The following is a 12,002-nucleotide window of genomic DNA, read 5'->3' as shown; positions in this document are numbered from 1 at the left end:
TCTTAACTTTTATGAAACATATAGAAGTAATCATTCTCATTTTTTTAAATATTGATTTAATGTCTGCAAGGTATTCCACAAGGATATATTTATTTATTTATTACTTATTTATTTATTTTGGCTGCACCAGATCTTAGTTGCAGCACACAGGATCTTCATTGCGGCCTGCGGGATCTTTCAGTTGTGGCATATGGACTCTTAGTTGTGGCATGTGGACTCTTAGTTGTGGCATGCATGCAGGGTCTAGTTCCCCGACCAGGGATCGAACCCGGGCCCCCTGCATTGGGAGCACGGAGTCTTACCCACTGGACCTACCAGGGAAGTCCCTCCACCACAAGGATATAACCCTTCTATTTAACCACTACTTGCTTATTAAACATTGCTTCTACTTTTTCCTTATTTATAAATAATGTTGCCATGAACATTTACTGGTAAATCCTCATCCACATGTAATATTATATCTTTAGCAATAACACTTTCAACTCCATCTTTGTCCCATGATCTAAAATTGGCACCACCTTAAAATTGATTTCAAGCCTACATAAGTCTATAGAAGAGATACATGGTGTTAAAAATGTTGTTACCGAAAGTGGAGTCTGGCTGGTTGCCTCTTTTTTTTTTTTTTTTTAATTTATTTATTTTCTTATTTATTTTTGGCTGCATTGGGTCTTTGTTGCTGCATGCAGACTTTCTCTAGTTGTGGCGAGCAGGGCCTACTCTTCATTGCGGTGCATGGGCTTCTCATTACAGTGGCTTCTCTTGTTGAGGAGCATGGACTCTAGGTGTGTGGGCTTCAGTAGTTGTGGCACGCAGGCTCAGTAGTTGTGGTGCACAGGCTTAGCTGCTCCGCAGCATGTGGGATCTTCCCGAACCACGGCTTGAACCCGTGTCCCCTTCATTGGCAGGCGGATTCTTAACCACTGCTGGCTGCTTGCCTCTTGAAAGCCAAAACTTGAGAGGCAAGGTTGGTGGAAAGGAAAGTCTGCTTTACTTCAGAGGCTGGTAACCGGGGGAGAGGGCAGACTCATGCCCAAAGGTCAACTCCTCACTGACAATCAGTGGGCAAGAACTTTTAAACGGGAGCTTCAGGGGTGAATAGGTGGAGGGAAGGGGCCTTGTGCAGAAACAGCACAGCCAGCTCTGACAACCATCTTGAAATTGGTCCTGCGGTGGTCTGATCAGCGTCATCTTGATTGTTTTGAGTACCGTTAATCTTCAGTTCCAGGGTTGATTTGTTGCCTTTTTTTTTTTTAATTAATTAATTTATTTATTTATTTATTTTTGGCTGTGTTGGGTTTTCGTTTCTGTGAGAGGGCTTTCTCTAGTTGGGGCAAGCAGGGGCCACTCTTCATCGCGGTGCGTGGGCCTCTCACTATTGCGGCCTCTCTTGTTGCGGAGCACAGGCTCCAGACACACAGGCTCAGTAGTTGTGGCTCATGGGCCTAGTTGTTACGAGGCATGGGGGATCTTCCCAGACCAGGGCTCGAACCCTTGTCCCCTGTGTTGGCAGGCAGATTCTCAACCACTGCGCCACCAGGGAAGCCCTGTTCCCATTTCTTTGAGGCCAGATCTAGGAATTGTGGCAGCTTATGTCATGGCTACACTCTGGTCATCATGTAGTTAACTTTTTCCACCTGCTGGGGGTTTCAGTATCAACAAGACAGCTCAAAGGATGTTCCTCAGAATATTATCTGTAGCCCTTGAGGAGGAACTAAAGGGTCCTTGATTTTGTTTAATGAGTAAACTATTATTATTTTGTCCTGTTTGACTGCTTTTCTTTGCTTCGGTATTTCTCATTTCTCTGATTAAACTTATTCTTTGGATAAAATTTTTCTACAGACAAGAGGCCGGCTGAGGACATGCCAGGGAAGGGACATAGGGTCCTGCTCGGTTTCAATGTCATTGAGACTTTTATTTCTTGTTGTATTCACTTATATTGTTATATCAACCGTTCTCTCTCAGAAATATCACCAGCTACATAGACATCAGTTTTTTATCTTGGAAATATCCACTTTAAATGAATCAAGCCTAAATTTTAAGAGACAAAACAAATTTGCAGATGATTGCACACCTTTTAGAAAGGATTCTTTTTAAAGAAAAGATTCACTCAAGAGTTCATTTAATTTGTACCAACCCAAGTGTGTTTAAAATATAACTGAATTCAGTAAACTTTAGTGCACGCACACCTTTCTGAAAATAAACCATTTGGGCTGTAAAGTAGTTTTTGCAAACCTGGCTGCGGATCCAGGTTACCCGAAGAATGTCTTAACGATACAATTTACTGGGACCACTAAATCAAAATACCTGAGGGGTGGTCCTGGAGAATTGGTATTTTTTAAATCCGATCATTTGATTCCGAAGATCAGCCAGATTGGAGAGCTGTAGAGCCAAGGGCATCTTGTAGCCTTTATCCTATGATGCTTTCTGGTTTTAGAAAGACATCAAACAAAAGGAAGGAGTCTTGGAAGAGCCAGGAGACTCTACGAGTTAAGGCATCACAGCCTTTAAGCCTCTGTTTTATTTCTAAGAAATCCCACGGCACTCTCCCATATCCTGAGCCCTGTTCTTTTCTAGACCGTTAAAAGGGGCCGTGAGGGACTCTGGATCTAGAAGACTGTGTAATTCTTATGGACTATTTTGCTTCATTATAAGGAGAAGAAAAGATTAGTAGAATGTGGGAGTCATTACCCCAAAAAAAGTTTTAGTGTAAGGCAGCATTCACCATCCCACTGTTCAAAATGTACACGTTAATATGTATGGTATCTATCTGCTTATAAAGAACAAACAAACAAAAAAACAGAGCTTGGTATCCTACCTAAGAGAAACTTATTTGCCCCCTCCCTGTCTCAAAAGAGAGAGGAAGATCTCCTTGAATATTTATTTACTAAACTCACTGCATGTACTGACTATATGCAGCCCTAGGCACATGTTAAAGGATAGACATAGCAGTGAGAGTGATCATGACTTGACATCTTACACTCCATTTATCCTACAACGAAATCAATTGATCTGGCTCCTCGCTTTTTCCCTCCCCATTCCGTGAATATTTGTATGAAAGCGCCATGCTCAGATAAAAATAAATATATCCAGTCCCTGCCATGATGAAGCTTACTTTTTTTATCAATATTTTTTTATTGAAGTAGAGTTGATTTCCAATGTTGAGTTAATTTCTGCTATACAGCAAAGTGATTCAGTTATACATATATATGCATTCTTTTTTTATATTCTTCTCCATTATGGTTTGTCACTGAATATAGTTCTCTGTGCTATACTGTAGGACCTTGTTGTTTATCCATTCCATATATGAAAGGCTACATCTGCTAATCCCAACGAAGCTTACTTTTTAATAAGGGAGAGAAGATAAGCAAGCCGTCCACATCTACCTGTTCATATAAACAACTGAACAGCATCAGCAGAAGGGTCAGGGGGAGGGAGGTGGTCCTGGGATCCTCAGAGATCAGGTGGTAGAGGTAAGAGACTGCTTCTGGGAGCCCTGTCTATGATTGAAAGGAGAGAAGGGATGTGATATTAGAAACTGGAGGGGAAAAATACTTTCTCAAGTCCAGATACTTAGGGGAGGGGGGGAAAGCAAGGATGGATACCCACATAAGGATAGAGAAGGCTTTGGAAACAAAAGTGGGTAGATAAGGGCCAGGCTCCTGGTGGAAACTTTTCAAGACAATAATCAGAGCTTCACCATTGAACTTGAGTGTAACGACAGTACGGAAGCTTTTGCAGTGCAGCAAATGGACACCAGCTGTGGCTTTCTTAAGCGAAAGGTGACTTACTGAAAGCTCTTGGAGCTCTCCGCTAGGAGGCGACTGGAGAACTCCGGCTTGGAAAACAACAGAGAATCCAGAAAAGCTGGAAAACAGCAGAGAATCCAGAAAAGTTGATTGTGCGTGCTACCTGTCAGGGGTGGGGAAAGTGAAAATGCGCTCCTCAGAGTTATTCGAAAGCATCTTACTCATGTTTACGGTTCATTGCAGCAGGGGAAGAAAGCCCTGGAGGGTTATCCTGCCAATTAAATGCTCCATCCAGAAAATGACGTGTCATTTCCACCCACAACCCATTGGCCAAAATTAGTCATTTGTCTCCTCCCAACTGCAAAGAGAGGGTATCCTCCCACAAGCACAGAGAGAGAGGAAAGCCAGATAGAGGGGCACCTCCGGCGCCTCTGTGATGGGCAGGAGGCAAAGCCCAGGAAGCAGGAACGCCAGGAGCCTCGTCTTGGGTGGTCTTTTCTGGGTGCTTCTGTTGGGATGGATGAAGCCAAACAATACTCCAGACTCTGTCGTTGTCTCTGAGAGTCACATGTCAGGGAGGAAACGTCCGATCGGCCTCACTGGGTTGCAGTGCTTCCCATCTTACCCGGGTAGCCGGGCACATGATGGGCAGTGACGACGGGTAAAAGTTAAGTTCAAAGGGAATCAAGGTGCAGCAGCCCAGGGTATGAATAGGGGGTGTTTGTTACACAGCAAAAGTATCCACCTCAGTTGAGAGGCACCGAGAAGTTTCTCTTCTCAGTATTCACTGAGTATTTATGGAGCATCTACTACGTGCTCTTCTGAGAACCATGGGTTAGAGCAGTGAGCACAGTAGACAAAGTCTTCCCTCTCGCTCAGCTTACCGTTTCAGTGGTCAGATAATCGTGCTTGGTGGATTGGGTGCTGGTGCGAAGAATATTCTGGAATTGTAGGGGTAGGCAAAGGTGATATGGTCTAGGCAGCCAAAGTGAGAGCTCTCAAAAATAAATGGTTTTAAAAAGCTCAAGGGTCTTTGTGTTCCTCTTTCCCAGACGATTCCAAACTGACGCTGACTGGCCGTTATAAACATTAGAACATTTATATTATATTTATATACATTTATCTTAATAATATTATAAACATTATATATAATTATAATATTTATATGATGTGAGAGGGAGAGACAGAACAACCTTTGCTTCGGTTCCTTCCAGCTCAAAAGTTCATTGAATTAATGAGGGTCCAATAAAGTAAAGTTGTCCTTGGGAAGCAGAGACCTGGCATGAGAGAACTTGAGCAACGTTATCACCAGGGAGGAAACATTTCATCTTGGCAACAGAGGGCCCCATAGGTTACCTTGAGTGGAATTCTACACCTGGGAGCCAGGTGAACACTCTATGAGCGAACTCAGGAGGCCCGACCGCCACATCTGCTCACCCACGACCTGTACTCTGTATTCTGTCCCGGCCCAAATTGTCTGTCCTCCTCCCTAAGGCCATACACTTGATGTGGACACTAGATCCCTCTGCGCTTACCCACTCTAGGTCACCACTCCAGCCTTTCTGTCTCTTCTCTTTCTGTTACAGGTTTTCTCTCCTTTGTGGGTATTTCCCATTAGCATTCTCATGTGTCATGTCTCCTTTCATCAAAAAAAAAAAAAAAAAAACACTCTCTCTGTCCCCTGTCTGCCTCTCTCTGCTGCCTCACTCCTCGGTGCCCCTTTATGGTTCAAATCTCCTACAGAGTCGTCAGTCTTCGTCTGACTTGACCTGGCATTTCACACATTTGATCCCTTCCTTCGCTTGGAAACACTTTTCTTTGTTTCACTTCGAGGACTCTTTTCTCCTGGTTTTCTTCCTACCTTGCTAGTTATTGATACTTGTTCTCCTTCGCTTGTCTGGTCCTTCTCTCTAGCTTCTAAATCCTGGCATAGCCCCAAGCTCAGTCCTTCAATGACAGTCCTTTTCCATTTTCCCTTCTTCTCTGATCACCTCATCCAGTTTCATGGTTTTAAAAACCTGCCAATATATAGATAACTCCCAAATTTCTATTTCCGTTCACTCAGCTCTCTCACAATCCAGGCACATATATCCAACAGCCTACTCAGAATCTCCATCTGCATGTCGGGATAGACGTGTTGTTGCCCCGTCCTGCCTTCCATGCATTTGGGCCTGATTTCCAATTGCGAACACCTATGACTTTACGGAAGACTGTCTGCTAGGGTCCACGCACCCACGTATGGAGCCGAGTTAACTCTCTCTAGGAGTTTCCCTTCAACCAATGGCTAATGGGGGTTGGTGGATAAATGTCCCAGCTCCCTTACCCTCAGGGGCCCCTATGCCCCTGCAGAGAGGTGTGTTCTGAGGTATGTTCTGTTTCCCAGAGAGACTGAGCTCCATTTACCCATGGTACCAACTGGCTTGGTAAGATACTCTATATGGAGTCCTTCTTACACCCACCTCATTTCTCCGGTCCCCTTTAGTGTTTCCTGGGATTCTCTCCCAAATAAACTATCAGTACTTGGACTCCAATACTTGTCTCAGGGTCTGCTTATGAAGAGACCTGTACTTAGGCAGATCTCAAGCGGGCATCCCCAACTCTTACCATGTCCAAGCTAAGCTCAGGATCTTCACCCCAAACCTGCTCTTCCCAAGGTCTTGCCTGTCTCAGGAAATGGGTAATTCTCCCAGTTACTCGTCAGAAACCTTGACACTTGTCTGTCTCTCACACCTCACACCCAATTAGCAGAGGAACCTTCAGAATTCAAACACTTGCTTTTCTCCATAGGATTTCACGCTCTGGCATAGTATAACATTCAACATTTAAAGATTGTTTGTCTCCAGACAAGTAAATATAATTCCACGAGGAAAGAAATATTCATGTGTTTTGTTTACTGTTTTATATTCCGTGGCCATAAGAAGAGTCTGGAACGCAGTGAACCCTCAAATATTTGCTGAATGTGTTGCATGGATGCTGAAAAAACTGATTCATGAGAAAATGCTTTGGGGATGAAAGGCTAAAAAAACACTACTTAGAATGCTTAAAGATGTTAAATGCAGCTTTTTTTTTTTTTTTCCAGAACAAACTTCTCTGGTATTGAAATATTTGTACAGTTAGAAAAAAAAACCCTCTGGGGATTACACTATAGGGTATGACCACAGTAAGATGCTATGTTATGAAGATGGTGAGATCAAATGACTAATGAATCATTTTTTAACAATTTTTATTGGAGTAGAGTTGACTGACAATGTTGTGTGAGTTTCAGGTGTACAGCAAAGTGAAGCAGTTATGCATAGACACATATCCACTCTTTTCTAGTAACGAATCATTTTTAATAATGCAGCCTGTCTCCTCTTCCCTCCACCACCCAGTAGTTTATATGTTCCTCGTTACAGGAACACACATATTCGGTGTAGGTATTTTGAGGAAAAATTTGCAGTTGCCAGGATCACTTTGAATAGGTGAATTACTCTCAGGGTCAGTAAATGAACCGGCATCATGCATGACCCTTCTGATGAACAAAAGACGACCAAGGAGGCAGGGTGGCCTAGAGGTTAAGGCCCTGGGCTCTGAAGTTAGCCTGCTGATTTCTGTCCTAGCTTTGTGGCTCACTAGTGACATGACCACGGGCAAGGTTATGTGACCTCTTTAACTTCGGCGTATGCACTTGCATAATGGGGAAAAAAAAAATCCTCTGAGGATTACACTGTAGGGTCTGACCACGGTAAGATGCTATGTTATGAAGATGGTGAGACACAGCAGTGCCTGTTTAATGAGGTTGTTGTGAGGATTAAGTGAGCTAATACATGCAGTATTCAGAGCAGACTGCTTGGCACAGAGTAAGCCCTGAGTAAGTGTGAAATACCCTTCTCTGGTTGGTTTCCATATTTACCTGTCGCATGTCCCAGACGACACTGTAAGTTCCAAGACATAAGCTGGGCTTTCTCGTAGCATCATTATTCTGTTTGTATAATGCTTTCCACAGTTTTTCATGCTTTGTACATTTCATGTTCAAAATAGCACCTCTGTAATCAGAAGAGTAGGTATAATTATCTTGATTTGACTAAGGAGTCACAGAAAGTTTCCCTACAATAGTATTTTCCTCATGGCTGCGGACATTGCAGAGGAGCTGGCTGGGAGGATTTTGTCACTGTACACATACCCACTAGAGATTCGGAGTCACTGCCACACGAAGCCACTCTTACCAATGGGGTGGAGAGGGGAAAGGGGAGGGATTGTGTCCCACAGCTGAAGTCCACCTTGTTGAGTGGCGTTTCACAGTTGTGTAAAATAAGCAACAATAAACCTTTGCTGTCCACGCTCACGGCCCCTCCAAAACAGACAGCGAAGGCCACCTCGACAGGTTTTGCCACATCCTGGCTGTTCCCTTCGGATCTTTGTCATCACTGAGACCCCCCAGTGCTGTACACACAGTGACCTTCAGATTATTTAGCGCTTTGAGTACAAGCACGGGGAGGGCTGGAGTGGGAGCCTCTGTACTTTATCCAGCCGTGTGTTTCTCTGCTTAAAAGTCCCCAAAGTGGGCAGCAGGTCGGCGCAGAGTCGAGATGAAGTCATGCACGTGGTTCCAGGCCAATCTGAGGGGACAGTCGTAGGTGGTAGTAGGGCCATTGCCACGAAGGTAGACACAGAGCCCGGCTCCTTGGCTACTGCAGAAAAGGAAGTGACTGGAACCAGGGAGGAAGTCACTTGAAGGCATTTAAGGAGGGAGAGCCTGGCTTAGGAAGACATCGTAGGTGTGAAGAAGAAGCACTGAAGGCTGAGGGAAACTCATGTCCATTTCCTCCAGGAATTCTCTGAAGCACCAGTTTGAGAAACACTGGTCTAGGCTTGTGAGGGGGAAGCTGGAGTGAATGGGGAAGAGACTATAGAAGAGTTTTTAGGTTGCGAATAATCATCATCAGGTGGTTGAATGAATAGGCGTGGTTTATGGACAAGACAGAGTTAGAGCTCTCAGGCTACTCAATATATACTTTTTTTTTTTTTTTTCAAAATCTGAACATAATGGCTTTTTGTAGCCAAATAGAGAAACATTTCTTCATAGCATAGCTGTTATCTCCAAAGACTTTGCCCATTAACTGGGTGGAATACATATACCCCCCAAGGATGTAAGCTCCTTGGAAGCAAGACCTCATTCACTGTATAGCCCAGCACCGAGCATGGTTCCTGATGCCTGGTTAGTGATTGTCATACACATGATGAAAAGAAATGAATAAGTGGAAGTGCTTTAGAGCAAGCTGGAAGCTTACCCAAAATATATATTAAAGTACATATTAATATACAGTATAGAAGACATATTTCACTGTAACGGATTCTACAGTGCCATCCACTTGTTTTTCCGCAATCTGGCGTTTTTGCGTTGTTTGGTTTCCATTCCAATGATGAGAGGCTGTGTTGATATGCCTAACATATGTTAATATGTTAGAAATTAAAAGACCTAGTTCTAATCCAAATTCAAGTCCACCCAGATCCCATCCAGCCACCTGATTTGGGGAAAGGCTGTTAAACTGAGCATTGGTTTCCTGGTCTATTAAAGGAGGATTATAGGACCTGCTCAGCGTACCTCATATCTCAAGTACTATGATGGTCAAATGAAATAATACATGTAACACAACCTTGGAAACTATAAACATCCTTTTGCAAGTACATAACTATTATAACAGTCTATGTATAGTGTTTTTAAAGTTTAATTTACTATGTAATCTGGCAATACTTTGAAGAAGTCAGTAATTGTTTGTAATAAGAACACAAGCTCACCAGTCTTCCGCAGTGAGTGAGCGAGAGTGGGAGCCTTGATTACCAAGTACCCGAGGCTCTGTGAGGCCGCATTGCTGATGAATGAAGTGTTCTTGAGAACTTGGTGCCATTAAATGGCTTTGTACTTAGGATCACACTGATCTTAAATGCCACAGGCACTTGGGGTAATTGTCAGGGTTTCTTAGGCTGAGGAAAGTTTTCTTCCAAAATTAGTATTTCGTAATTTTCTAAACCAGATATTTAAGTATCAGATCACTATTAGCATCAAGAGATAGTGTTTTGAAAAGGGGGCAGGGCAGGGAAGGGACAACCTTCCCTGCCGTGCCCCGTGTCATGGGCAGTGTGCCCCTTTAATGTGCAAATCCGTATAATATATGGAGATGGAGAGATGGATGGATAGATAAACTACCTCTGCGATATGGATATTTATGATACAGGACTGTATGTATTAGGTTTGGGTTTTTTTTCATGCTTGGTCTCTATTTTTATACAGACGTTTTTTGTTGAGGTGTATTTCACATGTAACATTATATTAGTTTTATGTGTACAATGTATGAGTTGATATTTACAAAATTATCACCGTAATAAGTTTAGCTAAAATCCATCACCATGTATAGCTACAGAATTTGTTTTTTCATGTGATGAGAACTTTTAAGATCTACCCTTCTAGCTGCTTTCTAATAGATGGTAGAGTATTATTAACTATAGTCGCCATGCTGTACGTTACATCCCCAGGACCTACGTATCTTATAACTAGAAGTTTGTGCCTTTTGACTCCTTCACGCATTTTGCCCACCCAGCCCCCAGCTTCTGGAAACCACCAATCTGTTCTATCTGTGAGTTTGGGTTTGTTTATTTGTTTTTTTAAGATTCCACATAAAAGTGAGGTCATAGAACTATATTGTTTTTAATAGGATACTTTTAAAAGCATTTTCTCTTCCTTTTTATAAACATTAATCAGGTAATTACAACTAATATTTTTGAATACCTACTGTACATATATTAAATAACCTCTTTGTATGTTACATATATTTGCATGCATTAACTTATTTATTCCTTGTAAATGCCCTATGAAGTAAAACTATTATTATCCTCATTTTAAAAATAAGAAAACTGAGAAATAAAAGGCCGAGTAACTTGCTCAAGATTAAGAGCGAAGAAGGGGCAGAGCACATTTTAAAGCCAGGTAGTTGGCCCTTGAACTTACATACTGAACCATGACACTCACTGCCACTGTGTTTTTATGAGGACATCTAGTTTGCTAAGGAATCATAACTTTACTTAGATTTTCTTATCCTGTTTCTGTTCCCGACAGTTAATAGTTTTCATAGGGTCAAGTACCAGGCTGCACTAGAGCCTGCGTTGATGGCAGCTTAGAAGAATCCGCAGGTTCATAACCATCTCCTCATGGCTCACCAAGCTCGGGGAATTCTCCAGTCCTCCCTGCCTCTCTCCATAGAAGCTGCGACATGGGAACCTTGGTTTCAGCAGTCTTTTGTTGCTGAGGGAGCCCTGGGTCTCTGGAAATCCTATCTTCTGTGCTGACTTGAGTAAACTAGAAAATCAAAAGCTTTTCTTTAACATTTCCATCAGAATTAGCCTCAACACATAGTTTGAAAGCTGGGGAGAGTTCATATATTCCTGAAATATAACCATCGGACCATTCTGAAGTATCACCTTTTAGCTCATAGCATCCATCGGTAAAATCATGTTGGAACACCTAAAACAAATACTTAACGTGCTAGTTAGGGGGAGAATGATGGTAAATGGGGCCGGCTCACTCTTAGTTCAGTAAAACCAGCCTGGGCCTTCTGTCAGCGTGCCCTGCCCTCCTGCAGAAAATGTTATTCATCCAAGGAAAGTGAGGCTCATGTTTTCGGTCCTGATTGTGCTTTCACGGTTTCATATTCATGGGGCTGCTCCACAGAAATATGCTTATTCCTTTTCTGGTGAGTCACGTATTACTCATAAGACACATATTCCCAGGACTGTGTCCTCATTTACATTTCTTGCCTGACCCAGACTTGGCTCTGTTTACATAACACGATTGAAAAATTGTTATTCGAAGGGTTAATTTGGTTCCCTTCTGTTGGGGTTACTGCTCTGCATATTCTCTCCAGTATAACAAAATAATAGAGACCTTTCACAATTCACTTATAGAATGAGTAACAGTGACTTCTTATGGCGTTATGAAAATTAACAGGAAGATGAATGCACAATGCTTATTGCAGGGCCTGAAATATATCATAAATGTTCAATTAATATCACTAGCATTACATATTTCTGCTTATATTGATCACATTAACTGGGTATCATTTGATGAAAGCTATATAATTTAATTTTTTTAATTTTTATTTTTTATTGAAGTATAGTTGATTTACAGTGTTTCAGGTGTACAGCAAAGTGATTCAGATATATACATATATATTCTTTTTCAGATTCTTATCCATTATAGGTTATTACAAGATATTGAATATA

At 42.2% G+C, this 12,002-nt stretch overlaps 1 protein-coding gene across 23 annotated transcripts in view; it reads left to right on the top strand.

The window, feature by feature from the left end:
* The window catches only part of ANK3 (ankyrin 3), a 687,375-nt gene that overhangs the window by 398,693 nt on the left and 276,680 nt on the right, over positions 1-12,002 (top strand). The gene's annotated exons all lie outside the window — the stretch shown is intronic.

Source organism: Balaenoptera ricei, chromosome 16 (genome assembly GCF_028023285.1).
Source record: "Balaenoptera ricei isolate mBalRic1 chromosome 16, mBalRic1.hap2, whole genome shotgun sequence".
In the NCBI taxonomy this organism is placed as follows: Eukaryota; Metazoa; Chordata; class Mammalia; order Artiodactyla; family Balaenopteridae; genus Balaenoptera; species Balaenoptera ricei.
The sequence above is the reverse complement of the archived record's forward strand: the minus strand, read 5'-3'. Positions and strand labels throughout refer to the sequence as shown.